Source organism: Mesoplodon mirus (assembly GCF_964341445.2).
Source record: "Mesoplodon mirus genome assembly, chromosome: X".
Taxonomy (NCBI): Eukaryota; Metazoa; Chordata; class Mammalia; order Artiodactyla; family Ziphiidae; genus Mesoplodon; species Mesoplodon mirus.
In genome coordinates, this window is record NC_138981.1 from 89250134 (window position 1) to 89272062 (window position 21929).

The following is a 21929-nucleotide window of genomic DNA, read 5'->3' on the forward strand; positions in this document are numbered from 1 at the left end:
TTATAATACCAAGAAGGGTCTAACATTTTCCTGACCCGGGTATCATGACCTTAAATTTCTTTGGCTCTCAGCCTCACAAAAATGTTGTTTACTATATGCTTTGTAAAGTTTGGTTGCCATCTTATGAACCTACAAATTTAGCTGCTTTTCCATCTTTGCCATAGCTTCATCGCACACAAATGGTATTTTAGTGATTTCTGGAGTGGCGTCACATATAGGTTATCAAATTTCCTCTTCCCTTTTCTGGATGTACCATATTGTTAAATCAATAAATTGAACTCACAGTCAACGTCACTAACTCATGCCTGAATGAAGCTTATCCAATGCATGCATTTTCTCTGTAAGGTACATCACAGCCTTCTTGCTGTGTCAGCTTCTGAACTCTGTTCACTCCCTTATATTCATTGAGGGTTATGGCATCCCAATTAATTTCTTCTTTTCCATCCCTAAGTTCTTCCATTACCTAAAGTAATTTCAAGTTCCATGTTTTTACTCATCCAACACCCTGGCCTGTCACTCCCTTGATCATCTTGTCTCCAATGACCTTCTTTCATGGTCATATCCTGAACTTTGTGATCACCTAGAATTCTTTAAACAGTGAACTTTAGTTTACTCCTGTCTCTCCAGCTCATTCTCTCTCTTATCCCCACTGCACTAACTCTTCAACCTTATCAAGACCTCCTTGATCCATCCATTTTCCTCCCAGCATGGCTTCCCATTTTACTTGTTTTTTACTCTATATCTTATAATCAATTGCTTCTACCTCTCTGACCAATATTCTCATCAAACCTTGCCCCCAAGATATCAGCTCTGAATCCACACAAGGATTGTCTTTTCTATCTTATGCTATGTGTTCTAAGAACTGATAATGAAAATATCATGGGTATAGTGATCAGTACACTCTCATTTTGGTGGTTTTTCAATCTAATGCCACCTGGAAATCCTCCCACAACACTTTAGTCAGTTCCTGCTCTCACTTCTCACAATAGCCCTTCCAAATCTTCATCACTATCCTCAAGCCCAATACCTATTCCTGTTCCCAAAATTCTCAGTACACAGAATAAACTCTTTGTTAACAGGAAAAATAGAACTAAGGATGTGAATTCTAGTCACTTCCTGGTATAGGTAAAGTGAGTAAGCGAAAGAAAGTACCACAGTCAACCAATTCTTGGGAGATCCATTACTGTCCAACCAACCTTCATATACTCTCTTATGTCCAGTACATGGGAAAGCCTGAGATTTTTAAAGATCCAGAGGAGGGAAGACGTCTCCTATTTTAGAGATTATAGTGCCCCACTACCCTTATGTCTAACATCAGCTCCTCTATTGGAGTTTTGGATCTCATCCCTTCCCTTCTCAGAAATCTCATGCCTCACTCATCACCTCTCTCTTCTGTATCTTCAACCTTCTCTGTCTCCTAGCTCCTGCCCCATTAGCTGTGAACATTCTCAAGTCCCTACTATCTTTAAAAAAATCCTACCACAATCTTATGAGACCTTCCAGCTGCCATCTGATCTTTCCCTTTCCAAGCTTATTGGAAGTATAACATGCATTTACAATCTCTATTACTTCAATGCCCAATGTTCCAGTTATACATTGCTGTGTAATAAACCACCCGCAAACTTGGGACTGAAAACAATAGTCATTTTATTATTGCAATGAATGGGTGGGTGAGAAATTTGGGCAAGGCTTACTGGACAGTTTTTCTGCCCCACGTGGCATCTACTGGAGCCACTTGGCGGCATCCGGCTGGCGGCTAGGTTGATCTGGTGGAGCCAGGATGGTTCTGGTTTCCTTTATGCTTGGCGTCTTGGTGGGGATTTCTGGAACCATGGGTGCAGCCGGGCTTCTCTCTCTCTCTCCATGTCGTCTCACAATTTCTCCATGTGGTCTCTCTAGTAGGGTGATCAGACTTCTTAAATGATTGCTCGGAGCTCCAAAAGACCAAGGCAAAAGTTATAAGGCTTCTTATGACCTACTCTCATAAGTCAAGCACCATCACTTCCCTGCATTCTATCAGTTAAACTTATTTAGAGCCTTTACCAGATTCAAGACTAGGGGACTATACAGGAGTATGATTACTGGAAGGAATGGTTAACAGAAAACACATGTTAAAGTCTACCACACCCATGCACTCCTCAAACTGCAATCTGGCAACACTCCTTGCCACTCCACCGAAATTGCAATTTCTGAGGTAAAGACTCTTAGTTGTTAAATCCAATGCCTGTTTTTCAGTACTTGCTTTGCTTGCTTTTTCTGCTGAACTGGACCCTACTGACCACTAACTCTTTCATGAAATTCTCCTCCCCTGACTTTTGTATACCACCTTTCCTTGTTTGTCTTTAATTTTTCTGTTTCTCAGTTTCCTAAAGTGACTCATTTCTTATGCCCTTAACTACTGGGCTTCATTATCAGTTCTCTTCTCACCCTGTACATGCTCTTTGGTTACATCATCTAGAACTATGGCCTCATCTATCACTTATCCACTGGAGATTCTCCATTATACATCTCCATCCCAGATCTCTCTCCAGTCCTCAGACTCAGATGTACTCTGACTGGATGTCCCACAGGTACCTCAAACATGGCCAAAGCTGAATTCATCTTCCCCCTTAAACTTGCTCTCTCTCTTACATCCTCTATTTTGTATTGACCATCCTTCCAGATGTCCAAGGCAGAAATCTGGAAGTCATCCTTAACTCTACCCTCTAATTCCACCTCATATACTTTGTCACCAATCCCCAACCATTCAACCTGCTAAAAAGTTTTGCAATTTATCCACTCTTCTCCATCCCAGATACTAGATCTGGCAGAGGACTGGGTAGGGGCCTTGGCCTCTCATTCTGATCTGTGAATTATACAGAGGTTACATTTACTACAATAAACTCAGATAATTTTTTTAAAGAGGAGGTGACTAAGAGATAGCAGGACAGGGGATATTTAAAAAGTGAATCTCCTTATGGAAAAAGGCACTCAGGTTTGTGGAAGCAGGACCCTGCCTGTCCAGAGTGAACTCATTTTAGCTCATGGGAAAGCCCAGGTGGGGGCTTATCAAGCTTCTCATACCTCCAAACCTGTCATCCTGAAACTTCATCACATTTAGCTTATCTGGTTATAAAACTGCCTTTTTCAAGTCACATCATTGAGAGCTAACATCTGGATATAATCTGGGTATAATTTCTTATTACCTGACTAGAAGAGTCTTGCTATATTGGCCACAGGTTATACAATAGTGACCAGGCAGGTTCTGGCTTCCAATAAATGACCGAGTAGCTTCTATCAAGCCACCTTTCCTTCAGATATAACAATATACTCTGGACAAAATATTAAAAAACAACTACCTGAAAGTACTGACAAACAACCTGAAGCATGCAGAAACTGGAAAAGAAACTACAGTTAAAGGACAGGATTAGAACTAGGTGAGATTCCCAATTTTTAAGGCTTTTAGCCACAGAGCAGGCCCCAATCAGTCACCGGATAGGTTGCAAAACTGAGTCTTTACCGGAAGACAGAATTCAGGATTTCAGCAGCTGGAGCCTATGGAGGTAAAATACTGGAATGGAGAGATCTTGACAGGTGGAGCCCTAGATTCTGTGTATAAACTCTGTCCAACTCTCTGGCCAACCTCTGAACCATGCACGCACAGGGCAGTCTCCAAATAGCTCAGATAAAACTGAAAGAACTGAATAGAAATTTCAGGTGGTGCTTACTGCAGGGGAAATTGAGTCTGGAGTTTGAGTTCTGTCAAGTTGACTACCTGCTAAAACAAAAAAAATCAATACTCTTCAGAGGGACACAATGGAACCCAGATTCTCTACAACATGTCCTCTGACAAATCCAAATGACTGGGCATATCGGAAACAGAAAAATGTGACCCATACTGAAGAAAAAAGGTAATCAATGAAGACTAGCCCCCAATATAATGTAGATGTTGGAATTAACAGAGAGGAGTTTTTAAGCAGCTATTGTACCTATGTCCAGGGATACAGAGGAAAACATGCTCAAAATGAACAGCAACCTGTTGCATTCCATCCAGGTAGAGATGATCAATATGTAGATATGGGCAACTGATTCAAGGTGTAGAAGAGACATGGCAAGACTGGCCAGGAGCTACAGTACCCACTGACATCCCCTTAGTTCAGATTCTCATTGTTTCTCATGTAGACTATTAAAACAGTCTCATAAGTTATCTTTCTGCTTCTGGTTACTGTTTACTATGACCCCCCCCACACACACACAAACCCTAAGCACACCTACATTGATTCCAGAATTAACTTTTAGAATACAGCTTTAATCAGGACTTTATTGGTTGCAAGTGACAGAAACACAACTTTGACTTGAACACAAGAGGGAATTTATTGGAAGTCTCACATAATCATACAAAGGGCAAGGATGTGGATGGGCCTCAAGGACAAGACCAGAGACTTGAACACTAATAGGAATTTACAGCTCATCCTGCATGCTGACTGCATTTTCTCAGACAAGCTTCCTCCTTGGAGTTGTAAAAGGGCCACCAATAGGTCCTGGCCACACATCTCCAAGCTGTGCCACGAAAGTGGGACACAATACTTTCCCCCATTGAAGTTGGTTTAAAAAAATTGAAGAGAAGGATTCTGATTGTTCTGATCTAGATCACACGCCCATATGCCAACCAATCAAATCAACTGAGACTGGGGAGATGACAGGGTACTTGGACTGGAAACACCAACTAGAACTCCATGGCTGGACAGGAGAGGAGCAGCACTTTCCCTGAAAAAATAGGGTTTTGTTTCCAAGGGAAGGGAAAGACCCTGGGTAAACAAACAAAAATAATAAAGGTCCAACAGGTTTCTTGTGTTCTCTACCTCAACTCCTGGTAACCCCATCCTCCTTGCAATCACCCATGGCAAAGTTCTGGAACTTCTCTTATAGCAGAGACTGCCAGTTGTCCCCAGTATCTGTTCTTTCCTTCTCTCCACATGGCATTTTGCTGCTTAGAACATGAACGTGATGACTAAAGCTCTATCTTCTACCATGGGGACAAGTGTCACACTGTGGAGATGACAGGCCATTAAGCCTTCTAGGGTTTAATGAATTTCTTTCTTTAATGAAAGAGAAATGAATTTCTATCCTGTTTAATCCACTGTTATTTTGGATGTCTGATAGCTCACAGCTGAACCTAATCCTAACACCCTCACTCCCCACATCTAGTCAAGGCAAAGCAATCTAGAAGTTAAGAGTGGCATGCAGTGAAACAGGTTAGAGTGGGTTAGAACCAACCACCTGGACTTAAATCTAGGCTCTGTCGTTTACCCGCTCTGTGATCCTCTGCAAATTGCTTTATCTCTCTGTACCTCAGTTTCCTCAGGCATAAAATGAGGTCAATAATGTTATCTACCCCATAGATCGGTTGTGAGAATTACGTGAGATAATTCACATAAGCACTGAGAGTAGCGCCTGGCACATAATAAAAGCTCAGTGAGTGTTAGCTACCATTTTCAATGCCTGCCAATTTTACCTACTAAAAGTCCTGGAAGACAGTCCATACCTCCACTGCCCAAATGCCACTTTATTCCACTCCAAGGAGCCCTGCCTCCAGTCCTATTCCTCCACAGCATTCTCCACACTGCCTCAGCCTGACTTTTCTAGAGCACCCCGATCTGACCAGGTCACTCCTTTTTGAAACCTCTTGATGACTCCCCATTATCTACAGAATGAAGTCTTAACTCCACAGCTGGGTGACCAAGGCCTTTTTGGATGAGGGACCAACTGGCCTTTCTAGGCTCACCACCTGCCACTCCTCCACCACCCAGCACACCCTGGCTGTAGCACTGAGCTATCCTCTACCACCACTTCCTTACCTGCCTCAAGAGTGTCAACCACTCCCACTCCCTCTCTCCTGAACTCTTTCCTCTCTTGGCTTCTGTGGCACCACACTGTCCTGATTTTTTTCCAGTCTCCCCGGCTGTTCCTTTTTCATCTTTCTCATGGGCTTCTCATTTTCCACTCCCTTGGTAAGTGTCAGGGCTTCCTCCTTAGTCCGCTCCCTGTTTCACTGCACGTCCTCTCCCGAGTGATGGCATCTACCCTCAGGCTTTCAAGCTCCACCTACACGCTGTGATCCCTTGATCTTCACTCCTGACCTCCGACCTGGGCTCTGGTCTCACACATCCTCCTGAAGATCACATGGACACAACCTTCGCATGTCCAAAGTGGAACTCATCTTCCACCCCAAACTCGCTTCTCCTCTTTGCACTCAATCTACTGGTGGCACTACCATTACCCAAGCCAGAAACGTTCATTCTCTACATCTAAGAAATTACCAAACACTGCCAAATTCACATCCTCAGTAACTCTCCAGTCTGTCTTCTCCTCTCCAGACTCACCACCACTGCTTTAGTCTGGCACTCCTCCTCTGTAGTATGAACTCAGCAATAGCCCCTTCTCTGCCTCCAATCCAAATGATGACATGTGTCACCTACCTACAGTGATAACCTTATCATGCCACTGCCCTGCCTGAAACTCTTCACTGGTTCCCACTGCCCAGTCAGACAAAATTATTCCTTTCCCCATAGTTGTTAAATACCTACTATGTACCAGGGACTACGTTAAGTATTGGGTTGGCCAAAAAGTTTGTTCGGGTTTTTCCGTAAGGTGTTACAGATTACAACGTTGACTATGAACTGGCCCCTGCCTTCTAAGGAATTTGCCACCTATCTGGGAAGACAGATACACAACCACATACTAATAACATAGTGTATTAAGTCTTGTGATAGATATATTCACAGAGCATTACAGGAGCATAAGACTGAGTTCCTTGAAGCAGAGACTTGGGTCTTCCTAATCTTTGTATCCCCAACATCTGGTACCAGGTCTGATTCAATAGAGAATTGTTTTTGAATACTGAACTGATGGTCCTCTCTGATCCTCAGTTTCCCTCTATGGAAAATGGCTCACAGCTCATATATCAAATGAATTAAATCTTTGAACTTTGTTTGAATCCAGATGTGAATGAACCAAATGCAATTTTAAAAATGAGACAACTAGGTAAATTTGAATACTTGGTATATATTTGATAATGTTAGGATATTATGGCTTGGGTTTTTTTAAGTGTTATAATGATACTGTGGTGTGTTTAAAAGTCCTTACCTTTTAGAAGAATGTAAGAAAGTATTTAAAAACAAAATTATGCAGTGAAAAATTATCTGGGATTTGCCTGAAAATAATCCAGTGGTGTTGGATGGGGGGTATAGCTGAAACAAGCCTGGCCACGCCTATGTTAATAATTGCTGAAGCAAGATGATGGACAAAATAAATGACAAAACTAATCTCTCAGGGTTCTGTGGCAATTCAACAACGTGATTATATAAAGTTTCTGACACAGTGCCTGCTGTCTCAAAAAATGTTAGTTTTGCTTCTCACCTCACTCTTTTAATTCCATCCAGGGCACAGCAGGAGAAACAAGTCGGTGGTGTGGAGTTAGAAGCCCAACATGCAAAGAACTGGAAATATACTCAGCATCGTTTCTCTCCTCTCCCTGGTAAAGATAGAGTGGCTTGAGCGCTAGATGACTCCCAAGCAGCCTTGGGTAGGAATAGCAGTGCTCCAAAACCAGCAGAACAAAGGGGAAGAAATCATGGCTTGAATTTCTGTGGAGAGGAGAGAAAAACTGCGTCAGACATAAACATGAACTCTTGGCTGGAAAGGGCTCCTCTTTTCCTCTGCTACTTGAATCCCTGTGCAGTACTGCCACCTGGTGGCTCTCTAGCATCGCTTTACCTAGTTCCTGGATGCAGTTGGCTCTCATAGATCTGACTGCACTGAAAATTCTAGAAGGGAACAGCCCCTCTCAACCAAATGTTCCCTGAATTGCTCAAAGTTGAGGATAACATATCATATCCCTCATGTCCTGCAAAGTGCCTTGTACTCAAGCTCTGTTATAGCACCTCTCACTACATAAGGATTGTTTACCAGTGAACATTCATTCACCTAACAAAATTACTAGGCATGGGAGACACAAGAGTGAACAGTTGAATTCTGTTTAATTGAGCATATAAACAGAGTTAAACATGTAAACAGAAAATTAAAATAATCACCTTCCCACCCAGTATAAAATTAGTTACATTTAACATTTGTTGAACATTTACTATATGCCAGGAACTTGTCTAAGTCCTTTATGTACACATGTATTAAATCATTTAACTCTTACAGTAATTCTATGAGACAGATATTATCCTTCAGAGGCACAGAAAGGTTAGGCAAATTGCCCAAGGTCACAGAGCTAGGAAATGTTAGGGCTCAGATTCAAGCCTGACCTGGGTCCAGAGCCCCTGCTCTAGTTAAAAAAAAAAAAATACCACTGTGCCTCCACCCTCCCCAGTGCCTGTTTGATGAGTGAATAAATAAAAACCTTGGACCTCTGAAACCCAAGGAGAGAAAAGCTCAGGTAGTAGAATCTACTCCCAGGAGGTTAAGCTGATCAAGGACTTGATTCCATCCCTCTGAATCTCACCTAGGCCCTGGGGGTTCTCTCTGTGGGATCCCTGCCTCTATTGCAGTGCCCTGTTTAATGTTCTGTCTCTCAAACATAAACAAAAAACACTCCATACAATTCTTCCTAACATATGGAAACATGCTGGCATTTTCAATAATATGCTACCAAATTCTAAAGGTGAACTGAACAGAAATAAACAAAGCAATTGCAGGAAGCATTCAAAAACAATTTCAATTCTGACCATACAGACATGGTTTCCAGCTTTGTGCATTTGGTATCTGGATTCGTGGCTGGACTCAGATTAAAAATCTGGCTGCCTTAGGGATATAATGTACAACATGATAAATACAATTAACACTGCTGTATGTTATATATGAAAGTTGTTAAGAGAGTAAATCCTAAGCCTTCTCATCACAAAGAACACTGTTTTTTCTATTTCTTTAATTCTGTACCTATATGAGATGACGGATGTTCACTAAACTTATTGTGATAATCACTTCATGATATACGTAAATCAAATCATTATACTGTATACCTTAAACTTATACAGCCGTGTATGTCAATTATGCCTCAAAACTGGAAGAAAAAAAATATTGGTGAGCACTTACTCTGTGCAAGGCATTGTATTTTGCACTATTGATGCATTATCCCATTTAATCTTCTCACCAAACCTGTGAGGCAGGAAGGTACCCCTATTTCACAGATAAATAGGGTCAGAGAGGTTAACTTGCCCAGGATCATACAGCTAATAAGCATATAAGCAGAAAGTCTGGGATTTGAACTTAAGCAGTCTGACATCAGAACCTGAATTCTTGACCATTATGATATATTGCCTCCCCCATTTTTTTTTTTATCATTGCCTAGTCTCTGGCTTTCTCCCAGGGATAAGCCTGGGATATATTCTTACAGTGGCTCAGTGAGGGGAATTAATTACAGATATCTCAATTGGTTGCATTAAATTTAACTGCTTTCCTACTCACCACACATTTTCTTCAACTAACCAACACGCACCCATTCTTGCAGGATCAGATCAAGCCCGTGCCTCCTGCAGGAAGCCTTCCCTGATCTCTCCAGCCCACTACTCATTGGTTCATTTAGTAAGTGTTTGTTTCCCCCTTTTTAATATCATTCTCTCCCAAATTCCTTCTCAAGGAAAGGTCCAAGTCAAATAAACTTTCTGGGGAATATGGTGAACAGTAACGGGGAACTGGTGGCCCATCTCTGCAGAAGTTTGGCTCAAACATATCTCCAGGTTTTCAGATGCCTATGAGCACAGAAAGAAACAACCTAGTTGGGGAAAAAACAACATTATCTCACTGGCTGCCCATAGTTTTCATCCACTGTCCTACTCATGATCGTAGCCCAGCCTCAGTCCAGGACAGTCCTGAAGACACAGGAAGAGGCCATCTTAAGCATTTTCATTGTTAGTCCAAATCCTGCCCACTGCTAAGAAGTTCTGACCCAAATATCCACACAAGATTGTTATTTTAGATGGAGATCTGATTGTACCCTAGACAGAATAAAAATCTGTGAGTAGGAGCTTTCAGAATGGCACAGTAGGAACCTCTGAAGATCCACTCTTGCAAAACAGCAATGAGAACACTGGCAAAAAGTGTTAAAATCAACTTTTTCAGAACTATGGAAATGATTCAAAAGTTTGCAGACAATCTGAGGAGCATTTATTCAAGAAAACTACTGAGTCTTGCTAAGAACACTGATCTTTGGGGCCTTTTAACTTGCCCTATTTCAACCCCCTCTCTCCTGTTCAGCGGTAGCCTTGAAAACCAGCGGCCTCACACCCATGGTAAAAGGCCATGAAAGCCAGCTGCCTGACAGTCACTGGTGGGGGCAGAACAGCCTGGAGCTCCTCAAAAACTCCCATCCTCAGAGCACTATGACTATTTGATCGGTCAGCTCCCTGAAAAAGCCTCTTTCCCATGGCTTGTAGTTATTTGACATGACTCAGCAGGGCGTGAGACAGTGGGAAAAGCCCTATTTACAGGGCATTTGCCAGACATTATCAGTGGCAATTGTTTAACACCACAGCTGCTCAGGCCATGATACCTGTTGGGAAAAACAAAAGACTGACCAAAAGACTTAAAAGGAAGATCTGGAGAATGAGATGTCCAAAAAGGTCTTTGAAAAGCTACAATACATTTCTGAGGATCTAAAAGTACACACACATTAAGGGCTGTGCACATGCCCAGCAAAGACATTAGAAGGCTCCCATGTCTCACCTGTGGCTAACCTTGAGCATCTGTGAAAACAGGAAGTGAAGGCTAAGGCATAATTGTGAACCGCTTACCAGAGCACTGACAGTGTACCACAATACACGCAGAACCTTTCTGCAAAAAGTGGGAGGGTTATTGGTTCAAGACACTTTAGAAAACCTCTGACCAATTATTAGCTGACAACTAATCCACAGTGATATAACTGGGCAAGACTTAAGTGGCTACACACAACAGGAAATACAGATTTTACAGAATTAGTCCAAGAAAGACACTAAACAAATAGCAACAACAACAAACCCTTGCAGTGTGAATGTGATTTCCAGAGTTGCCACAGTATTCAAAATGTACCCCCCCCCTTTTTTTTTTGCGGTATGCGGTATGCGGGCCTCTCACTGTTGTGGCCTCTCCCGTTGTGGAGCACAGGCTCCGGATGTGCAGGCTCAGCAGCCATGGCCCACGGGCCTAGCCGCTCCGCGGCATGTGGGATCTTCCCGGACCGGGGCACGAAACCGTGTCCCCTGCATCGGCAGGCGGACTCTCAACCACTGTGCCACCAGGGAAGCCCCCAAAATGTCCACTTTTAAACAGAAAAACATGAGACACACGAAAGAAAGAAAGAAAGAAAAGAAAGAAAAAGAAAGAAAGAAAGAAAGAAAAGAAAGAAAAAGAAAGAAAGAAAGGGAGAGAGAAAGGGAGGGAGGGAGGGAGGAAGGAAGGAAGGCCCAAATGCAGGAAAAATATCAGTCAATAGAAACTCCCTGAGGAAGCTGAGACATTAGACTTACTAGACAAAGGCTTCATATAACCTATTATAAGTATGTTGAAAGAACTAATTACATCAAACCATGTACAGAGACTTAAAAGTATGATAAGGATGTTTCACCATACAGAGAATATCAATAAAGAGACAGAAATTATTAAAAAGAGCCAAACAGAAATTCTGGAGTTGAAAAGTACAATAAATAAAATATTCACCGAAGGGGCTCAACAGCAGACTTGAGCTGGCAGAAAAAAGAATCATCAAAATTGAGGACAAGTCAATTGAGATTGGCCAGACTGCAGAACAGAAAGAAAAAAGAATGAAGAAAAATGCACAGAGCTTCAGAGACCTATGAGCATACCAACATACACATAATGAGTCCCAGAAGGAGAGGAGAAAGAGAAAGGGACAGAAAGTATATTTGAAGAAAATATGCTTGAAATTCTCCAAATTTGATGAAAAACATTAATCTATACATCCGTGAAGCTCAACAAATTCCAAGATAAGCTCAAAGGAATTCACACCTAGACACATCATAAGACCAGAAACAAGACAAGGATTTCCATTCTTGCCACTTCTATTCCACATTGTGCTGGAGGTTCTAGCCAGGGCAATGAGGGAGAAAAAGATATAAAAAGCATCCGTGTTGGAAAGGAAGAAGTATTTGTAGGTGGCATGATCTTTTACATATAAAATCAAAAGAATTCACAAAAATCCAATACAAAAATCAAAATACATTTAAATACAGTAGCGATGAACACTCCAAACAGTAAATTAATAAAACAATTCCGTTTATAATAGCATAAAAATTACTTAGGAACTAATTTAACAAAAGAAGTGCAAGACTTGTATACTGAAAACTACAAAACAATGTTTAAATAAATACAAACAATCCCGTGCCCATGGATCAGAAGACTTAATATTGTTAATATGGCAATACTCCATAAATTGTTCTACAGATTCAATGCAATCCCTATCAAACTCCTTGCTGTCTTGCAGAAATGGATGAGATGATCCTAAAATCACATGAAAATTCAAAGGGTCCAAACAGCCAAAACAATCTTGAAAAAAAAAGGAAGAAGTAAGTAATAGGACTCAGAATTCATGCTTTCAAAAATTATCCCAAAGCTATAGTAATTAAGACTGGTACTGGCGGAGGATTAACATACAGATCAGTGGAATAGAATTGAGAGTCCAGAAATAAACTCGGACCTTTATTTTCAACAAGGGTGCCAAGATCATTCAATAAGAAAGAATAGTCTTTTCAACAGATGGTGCTGGAACAACTAGATATTAACAGGCAAAAGAATGAAGTTGGACTTCTACTTCACGTTATATGCAAAAAGTAACTCAAAATTGATCAAAGACCTAAATGTAAGAGATTAAAATATAAAACTAGAGGAAAACATAGGTGTCAATCTTCCCAATCTTAGATTAGGCAGTTGTGTCTTAGACATGATTCCAAAAGCACAAGCGATGGCTTGTAATTGAGATTTGTTTTTAGTAAAAGATTAAAACAACCAAAATAAAACTCCTGAAAACACTCTCTTAGATAAAGTTCCTTAATTCTTTGGGTCTGTTCAGCATGTTTGGCTTCTCTAAAACCTATTTATTATGCATGTGGGGTGCCACTCACGTCTCCCCTTAGGCTTCTGATGGTACATACACACAAGGGTCTGTTTTAATAATTTTAATAATAATAAAAATGACAGATATAACACCTAACATTTAAACAGCACTTACTGTTTAAACATGGACGAATCTAGACATTATCATACTAAGTGAAGTCAGACAGAGAAAGACAAATATCATATATCACTTATATGTGGAACCTAAAAAAAATGATACAAATGAACTTATTCACAAAACAGAAACAGGGAATTCCCTGGTGGTCCAGTGGTTAGGACTCCATGCTGCCACTGCAGGGGGCACAGGTTCGATCCCTGGTTGGGGAACTAAGATCCTGCATGCCACGCTGCACAGCCAAAACCAACCAAACAAACAAACAACCCAAAGCAAAACAGAAACAGACTCACAGACTTCGAAAACAAACTTATGGTTACCAAAGGGGAAAGGTGGGGGAGGGATATATTAGGAGTTTGGGATTAACATATACACACTACTATATATAAAATACATAACCAACAAGGACCTACTGTATAGCACAGGGAGATCTACTCAATATTCTGTAATGACCTATATGGGAAAAGAACCTGAAAAAGAATGGATATATGTATATGTATAACTGAATCACTTTTCTGTACACCTGAAACTAACAAAACATTGTAAATCAACTATACTCTAATACAAAAAAAGAATAAAATAAACAGCACTTACTGTTTGCCAGGCACCATCCTAAGTGCTTCACCTATATTAACTCTGCAAATCCCCCTAACAACTCTCTATTTTACAGATAAGAAAACTACAACACAGAGAGGTTTAATACCTTGCTCAGAGTCATCAAAGCCTATGGGATGTGGAGCCCAAACTGCAACACAGGCAGTCTTCCTCCGGAGTCTGTGCTCTTCATCTGGGCAAGCTCCCTTAACTCCTCAAATGGAGGTTTTTATAAACCATGTGGCTTAGGACTAGACTGAGGCCAAAGTGCATTTCCTCCTCCCACTGCCCCAGATTTTAAATCTTACAAACTGTACCTTCAGGTACCACAGACAAGGAGATACTTTTCCTATATAAATTTAGTCAAAATCACTTTGGCCCTGGGTGTGGGAATCAGGAAGAAGAAAGATTGGAGTAGAGCTAAGGAAAAGATACCTTTTTCAGAACCGAATAAGCAAAGGCAAGGAAACAAAAGATCACTATGCCAAAGGAGGAAGAATTCAGATTGGGGAGGGAGGGCATATGGGATTTTCCTTAGTGAGATTTGAGGTAGGAGTTATCGGGATGATGGCCACAGGCCAGTAAGTACAGGGGCTAAAATATATATGGTTTTATCCATCATATTTCCTGTTTTTCAGCCACACCTACGGCCTCCATTACCTGGGGTCAGCTCTACTGAGAGAGCAGGACCTCTTGGGCAACCGTAGACCCCAGCCACATTGTCCCACTGTGATGCCCCCAGCAAGGCCAATAAAAGGCAGCCATTAGTAATGAGCTCTTTTTTTTTTCTTTTAAAGAAATACTAACTTTCCCAAGGTTTTTACATAAAATGACATTTTGTGCCCAGCACATCATATTTTTCTTTTATCAGAACATTAATGCAAGAGTTCAGTGGGAGCTGTCTCAGAGTCCTCAGAACTGCTACCAGGGAAAGATAAGTGGTGCAAGAGAGCAGTGGAAAAATACAAGCGCAGGAAAAGCTGGGGTTTTCTGGCTTTGTGTTTCTCCTTTCATGCATCAAAGCAATGCATGAGGTAAGGACTTGTGATAAGTAAACAATACCCATGCCCCCTAAGGTCATTGTTATCATCCCTGTACATGAATGCCTATTTACCCCAATTGCTTATTATTTCAGTAAATATTTACTGAGTGCCTACTATGTGCCAGGCACTGCTCTAGGCACTGGGGAATGCAGTAGTGAATGAAACAGATACCAAAGGTTTGCACTCATGAAGCATACTACATCCTCCTGCTTTTCCTCTCCCCCGCTTCCTCTTCTTCTCCTTCATCTAGTGGAAAACATCAAGCTGTGAATTAGGAGACCCGGGTTCTGGCCCTAGCTCTGCCACTGACTGGATATATGATCTTCATTAGCATCTCCAGGCTCAGGTTTCCTCTCTGCAGATCCTAAAGATGAACAAAACATCCCTCTTAGAGCTGTGAGGAACCCCCAAATCAATCTAATATAGATTCTGTTTTCCAGGGGCTCACAGACTGGTGGGAGGGCCAGGCACATGCCCAGATAACTATAATGCAAACTGAAGGTGGCAGAAAAGAGAAACAAGGAAAGGTTATGAAGAGGAGAACACGAGATCTAGGGTTCCAAACAAGTGGCGCTCACTGACTTTGGGCCTTGAGTGTTGGAAAAGATTAGGATATGTGTGAACAGACAGGAATACTTTCCAAGGAAGAATGTATAGGGAATAAGCAGAACCAGCAGTAGGAGAGGGGTGATCAAGGTTCAAATGGGGGAGTTCAGTGTGGCTGGAACACATTGAAAGAGCCAAACACCAAATTCACATGAACTTTTACAAAGAAACAAGAGACTGAGACATTCTGTACTTGGCCCATAACCAGGAGGTCAGTTGGTGGTTGTACTCAACATTTATAACCAATATCTTTTGAGTGCTCACCAATTACACAATTCCAATAATAGTACTAGGACTTCTATTCTAACTTACAGATTGAATGACTTACCCAGCAAGAGCTATTCGTGTGTGTAAAATATAGACACATACGGAGGCTTTAAAAGTGAACCATATTCTGCCAGATTAAAAGAATAAAACTTCTATACATGTCATTGGAAATAACACTGTGATTTCCTCCAACCTCATACAATGATATAGAGGAGAGCATCGTCCCTCACCCTCTGGTTAATAAATACTGTTAATTAGGGTCACTACTTGTTTCCTTATGGAAAAAAAAACCCCACATACTTCTGTTAATCAAGATGTTCAATTAAAGAAATAACTAAATAGTTCCAGATCTTATTTTAAAAGGAGGTGCAATTATCTACAGAAGTTTCATTTAGTGTACTGGATAACTTCCCTTTCCATTCTTCCCTCTTCTGTCCACTCTGGAATCAAAGAGCTCAGCAGCAGCAGGAGCAACAGCAAAGCGAAATGATTTGTCCCTATAGCCTGTTTTCCCTCTTACAATTACTTGCCTTCCTTGCTCCTTTCACTCCATTTCTTTTGTGTTAACTAACATTTCTACCTCTGTTTGGGTTACTATTGCTTTCTGCTAAACCAATCCAAAACTCAGTGGTGCAAAACAATCATTTCATTTTGTTCTCGGAATCTGTTCAGGAACTCAGGATACAGCAAGGATGTCTTGCTTCTACTCCATGATGTCTGGAGCCTCAGCTGGGAAGACTCAACAGCTGAGGGCTCTAATCATCTAGAGGTGTCTTCACTAACAGGTCTCCCGGCTGATGTTTGCTATCAGCTGGGACTGCTGACCAGAGGACCTGTAGGTGGCCTCACCATGAACTTGGGCTTTCTCAAAGCATGGCAGTCTCAGGGTAGTCAGACTTCTTACATGGCAGCTCAGGACTCTAAAGGTCAATGTCCCTGCAGATAAGGCACAAGCCACACTGACTCTTATGGCCTAGCCTCAGAAGTCACAGAGTCTCATTTCTCCCTATTCTATTGATTTAGACAATCAAAGTCTGCCTAGATTCAAAGCAGAGGGGACGTCAACCCGACTTCTCAATGGAAGGGTGGCAAGGTCACATTATAGAAGAGAGCATGGGATGAGAGGTACTGTTCTGGCCATCTTTGAAAAATACAATCTGCTATATTCTCCCATCCACTTACCTTGCTTAAGTATACTCTTATGATTTTTTTAAAGGAAAACAATCTCAGGAGACTGCTATTTCTCACTGAGGCTCCTAAGTTCTGTTAGTGGGTAACCAGATGCTTTCATCCACACCCAGCCCTCAATCTTTCCTGCTCAACACATCTAACTATTTCTCTGCTATATACGGCTCCTGGCAGAAAGGGAATTTGGTCTCCTACAGGCTGCTGGACCTGGCACTGATCACTCTGAGGAGAAAAACAGCCACTGACATATAGGAGCTGTCCTGGCCCTCACAGCTAGGCCTTGTTGTTCTCCTGATGAGCGTAACCAATTTCACAGACCATCAACATCAGACAAGGCCACTCTGTGACAAAAGCAAGACTACTGCATAGTCATGTCTGAAAAGAGACAAAACATGAACTTTGACCAAACCACAACATAAGCAGACATCCTCCTATCCTGGCTAATAGCTGCTACTTTACCAATTAGCCTCCTTCTAGTCTATCCTAGATAAGATTCATTAAGATACCCAATCATGGGGCTTCCCTGGTGGCGCAGTGGTTGAGAGTCCGCCTGCTGATGCAGGGGACACGGGTTCGTGCCCCGGTCCGGGAAGATCCCACAGGCCGTGGAGCGGCTGGGCCCATGAGCCATGGCCGCTGAGCCTGCGCGTCCAGAGCCTGCGCGTCCGGAGCCTGTGCTCCACGACAGGAGAGGCCACACCGGTGAGAGGCCCGCGTATCGCAAAAAAAAAAAAAAAGATACCCAATCATGGAATTACCTCTATGTACAGTCTGTTACTTCCTAACAGAATCCAATCCAGAGCAAAGCCTCGCTTCTTTAAATCCTCCCCCAAATCACCTAACACAAGTCCAAATCCTATAATAAGTCCTTTCTAACACCCTCTGAGATGTTTCACCAGTTCCCCATGGTGTGCATTCTCCCTCAACTCACTAACTAACCAACGCGACTTGTTAAACCATAGATATGTTCCTGGTGGACTTTGGCTGCAGGGCACTGGAACTCCTCTAAGGACCCTGAAATTAGAAAACACATTTCTGGCAAGGCCATTTCTGATCTCCTGAACTCCAGCTTTCAGTAAGACTTTGGATTTGGCTCTTTTACATGCAGTTTTGGAAGACAATTATATGAATTCCTTGGATCTCCAGAGGCTATTAAAATGCTTCCATAGTTTTAAAAAATACATATTTATAAGAGATTAGGTTATCAGGGTTTCTTCATCACCTTATCAAGTGCAGAAAAGTTATCATGATAAATAGCGGCAATAGCTACCCTGTCCCCAACAGATCACAGGACCTAAGGGGAACCTGGCTGCAGGCACATGGGGGTTTAGGCCTCTACTGTGGGAAAAGCAATAAGTTATACACCCAGCAACTGGCTCACCAGTTGCAGATTCCAGATTCTAGAATATACTTCTGCCTCCTCTTCCTCCTAGTGAGTGCTTCATTTTTCTCTAATCTTATTTTGCAAAGAAACGTGATATTATGATAATTACCCTTCTCCCCTCTACTTTATAGTTCTCACTCACTTGATGTAAGAACTCCCATCCTCAAAAAAACCATTCCAAACAAAGGAATGACATCCATAGCCTTGTGGTTAAGTGCCAGACCTAAAAGCCCACTCCACTTCAGGTGAGAGATACTTACTGATTTAAAGTTGTTTAGGGAATCAGCTGTAACAAGCAAGAAGTCTGGACTGCAAACAATCCTGTCTGAATCTGAATTCTGGAGTAATCATGTGTTTGCTGCTCTGACACAGATGGCCCCAAATTCTCTTCAGCATCCATCTGTCTGCTCACAGGGTCCATAAGCTATTGAGTGTTCAAGCAACAAAATTAAATCATTCCTACTTAGGAATTACTTAGGACACAGTGATACATAGCTCAAAATAATAGGTTTATTTTATTCCTTTTTATCTCCTCATATTTCATAGAAAATTATACTGTCTGTAAGACTAAGTGTGAATTAGGCAGAGATGAGGGCTGAGATTAGTAAACCAGAAAGGACATCTCTAGGGAAGACTGGGCACACTTCTAAAGGTTAGACAAGTCTGAAATAAGTCATGGTAGATATGAAATAAAACGGATGTGAAGTCAGTGCACAAGTATAACTGAAAGGCTCACCAACCATAAGTGAAATTTAATTGAAATTCAAGAGTCGTGTGTGTGACTGCTGACAAGGTTCAGAACACGCTACCCCAAAATATGGCACCGTGGCACAGTGAATATTTTAAAGCTGAAGGAATTTGAGTAAATGGCAGAAACAAGAAAGACACTTGACCTCTTGCCCCTCTTCTCCCCTGAGACAGGTCATAAAACCCTCATGTGAGAGGTTCCCTCCTTATATCCAGAGGAAAGGAGAATCTTTATCTCCAAATACAAAGGGATGTAGAGAAAAATCCTAACAAACAGGACTTGTTAAGTCTCCCCCAGTTTACTACACTTCTCTCATACTCCTTAATTTGTCATATTTCTCCATGACTTCCCAATCTTCATCAAACCTAGCATAAAATACTCAGCTCTGTTTCTCTGGGTCTTCATTTCCCTATGCCGGCTCCTGTGTCATGGAAAACTTACATTAAATACATTTGTATGCTTCTCTCTTGTTAATCTGTCTTTGTCAGTTTAATTTTCAGACCCAGCCAGGGACCCTAAGAGAGTCAAGGAAAACTTTTTCTTCCCCCTACAGTGTCCTGCTGCCTCCCTTGCAATGCGGATATGACAGACCCTTAGATTTCTGAAACATCCAGGGCACTGGTCATCCTAGCATCTTGCTGGCCCCTGAAAAGGCTCACAATAGACCAAGGCCAGTTTATCTGGACTTTTTTTGTGTGTTTTATGTGGGTCTGCATGTTTGGTTTTGGGTTTGGTTTGGTTTTGTAACTGGCCTGTGGGGAATTTGGGGATCCTACATTGACAGGTCTAGAATGAGTGACATTTCTAAAAATCTGTCCTGGCCTTTTTCAGGCTCATGGGAGGGTATGGAGGGTAGGTAGAACTGGGGACTGCCACCCTCCAGTAGGCTGTTTAGGTAAATCCCTCAAGGAAGGTTTCAAGTTAATCTCTGGCACAGTAAGAATTCTGGTCCCTTCTGTGCTTTACAGTGAATAAACTGATTATTTCCTCTGAAGAGGAAGGGGTTTCACTGAGGGTGGAAAAATAAATAAAACTACTTATTACACCATCTCAATTCTGGCTGCTTATGCAAATCTTTGTGTTGATTAGATTGTCCCAACTGTCTTCATTTTTTAACTTCAAACATAATTTATTACCAGAAATTAGAACACCTCATTTCGGGGGGGGGGGATAACACAAGCAGGGGTGTGAGTTCTGTAAATAACTAGCTACTTGAATATAACTCAGAGAGACATCTGAAAAGGAAAGAACTACTTTGTTTTTTAAACAATTTAAGGAACTCTGAACCCCATGAGTGAAGAAAAAGCTGATGCAAACCTTACTTTGTTTAGTTCAGGAAGATTTATGTTTGCTCTTCCATTCAAAACATACAAATGAACAACAAAAACACATCCGTTTTATTTCATACCTACCATGACTTATTTCAGACTTGTCTAACCTTTAGAAGTATGCCCAGTCTTCCCTAGAGATGTCCTTTCTGGTTTACTAATCTCAGTTCTGTTTAGACCAGTACTTCTCCAAGTGTGGTCCCGGAACCAGCAGTATCAGCATCTCCTGGGAACTTGCTAGAAATGTAAATTTGGGGGCCTACCCCAGACCCACTGAATCAGCAACTCTGTGGTGGAATCCAGTAATCTGTGTTTTAACAAGCCCCCCAGCTGATTCTGATGCACAGGAAAGTTTGAGAACCACTGACTTGGACTGTCTGCTATACTGTTTTTTCTCTGGTAAACAAAGCAGCAGGTTTGATGATTCAAACTTTTAAAAAGATTGCTTAGGATTCCAGGTAAATTCACAATTCCCTGCTATGAACTGAGTAAGCTAGAAAACCAAAGAGCTGGCACAGAAGTGTTTCATATGGTTAAGGCAGAGAGCCCTTGAGTTCTGCACTCTGGTCCTACCCAGAGCTTGCAGGCTATGCGTGCAAGGGGAGGCCTTGATCTCAAGTTAAGAGTGACTCTCCAGCAGGGGTCCTGGAAGGGCCACTGTGATGGACAAATGCTCTCACCAGGAATAAACGAGTTTGGGCCTTACCTGCTACTCAGTCCTCCAGGTAGCTGCACCTGAGCTAAACAGGGAGGGAACACGCTTGGAGAAAATTGCATAGTTCTGCCCTGCTTATTTTATCTTTAAAATATATGTCAAATCACCACATCAAAGATCCCAGATGGCAACCTCAGGAGAGTCTGTGGCACCCAGTAGGTTGTCAAAACACTTGGGGTATCTCTATCTCCTTGTATTGTAATTGCCTGTCTCCAAGTGCATATAGTAACTGACAGGCTGTAAGTGTCGAGGATAAAGGCTAATTCCTTTCCTCTACAGAACTTCTAGTACAGTACCCAGCACAGAGCAAGTACTTAGTAATTTGTTAAAGGGAGTCAACCCATCAAAAGTAGAATCTGAAACCAGGAGCCCAATAAAATCACTCCAATAAAATCATCCCATATAGGTACGATTCATATGTGCTGGTGTCCCGCCAACAACACGTTTTCACCCTGCTGATTTTACCCTCCATTCGTCTATTCGCCACCTCTCCCATCCCCAAATACTTCCCAAAAGATTCACACAACTCATCACCTTCGTAATAGTTACACGTCCCCTTCCGACACCCACGCCCTCAATTTTCGCCGCCGGGTCCGTCACTCTATCAGTTCCCCCGTCTCCTCACCCCCTCTCACTTCCGTTCCCCTGTCCAAGCGCGGCTGGAGGCAGGACATGCCTACGCCTTCTGCCCAAAACAAGTGCTACAAACCTCCGCCTCGTCTGCCCTCCCGGTGGCGGCCGACAGCCCATGCCTTCTGGCCTCTGAGAGCAGCGGCGCCGGCAGTGGCCAGACCCAGCCTGCCGATGGCCCTTACTTAGGGTCGGTCATAATAGACACGCACACTGGATATT

General features: G+C 42.1%; 1 long non-coding RNA gene across 5 annotated transcripts; it reads right to left on the reverse strand.

Annotated features, from left to right (window-relative positions):
• Positions 1 to 1623: 1623 nt before the first annotated feature.
• LOC309796813 lies at positions 1624 to 21913 on the reverse strand. Of its 5 annotated transcripts, none has more exons than XR_014292503.1 (6): positions 21787 to 21913; positions 21069 to 21102; positions 18547 to 18710; positions 7399 to 7625; positions 3708 to 3757; positions 1624 to 1934 (listed from the first exon to the last, which is right to left on the reverse strand). It is a non-coding gene; the product is annotated as an uncharacterized lncRNA (long non-coding RNA). The 5 variants fall into 5 exon arrangements; XR_014292504.1 differs by having other exon boundaries at positions 18547 to 18690; positions 21787 to 21911; XR_014292505.1 differs by lacking the exon at positions 21069 to 21102 and having other exon boundaries at positions 18547 to 18690; positions 21787 to 21910.
• Positions 21914 to 21929: the final 16 nt, after the last annotated feature.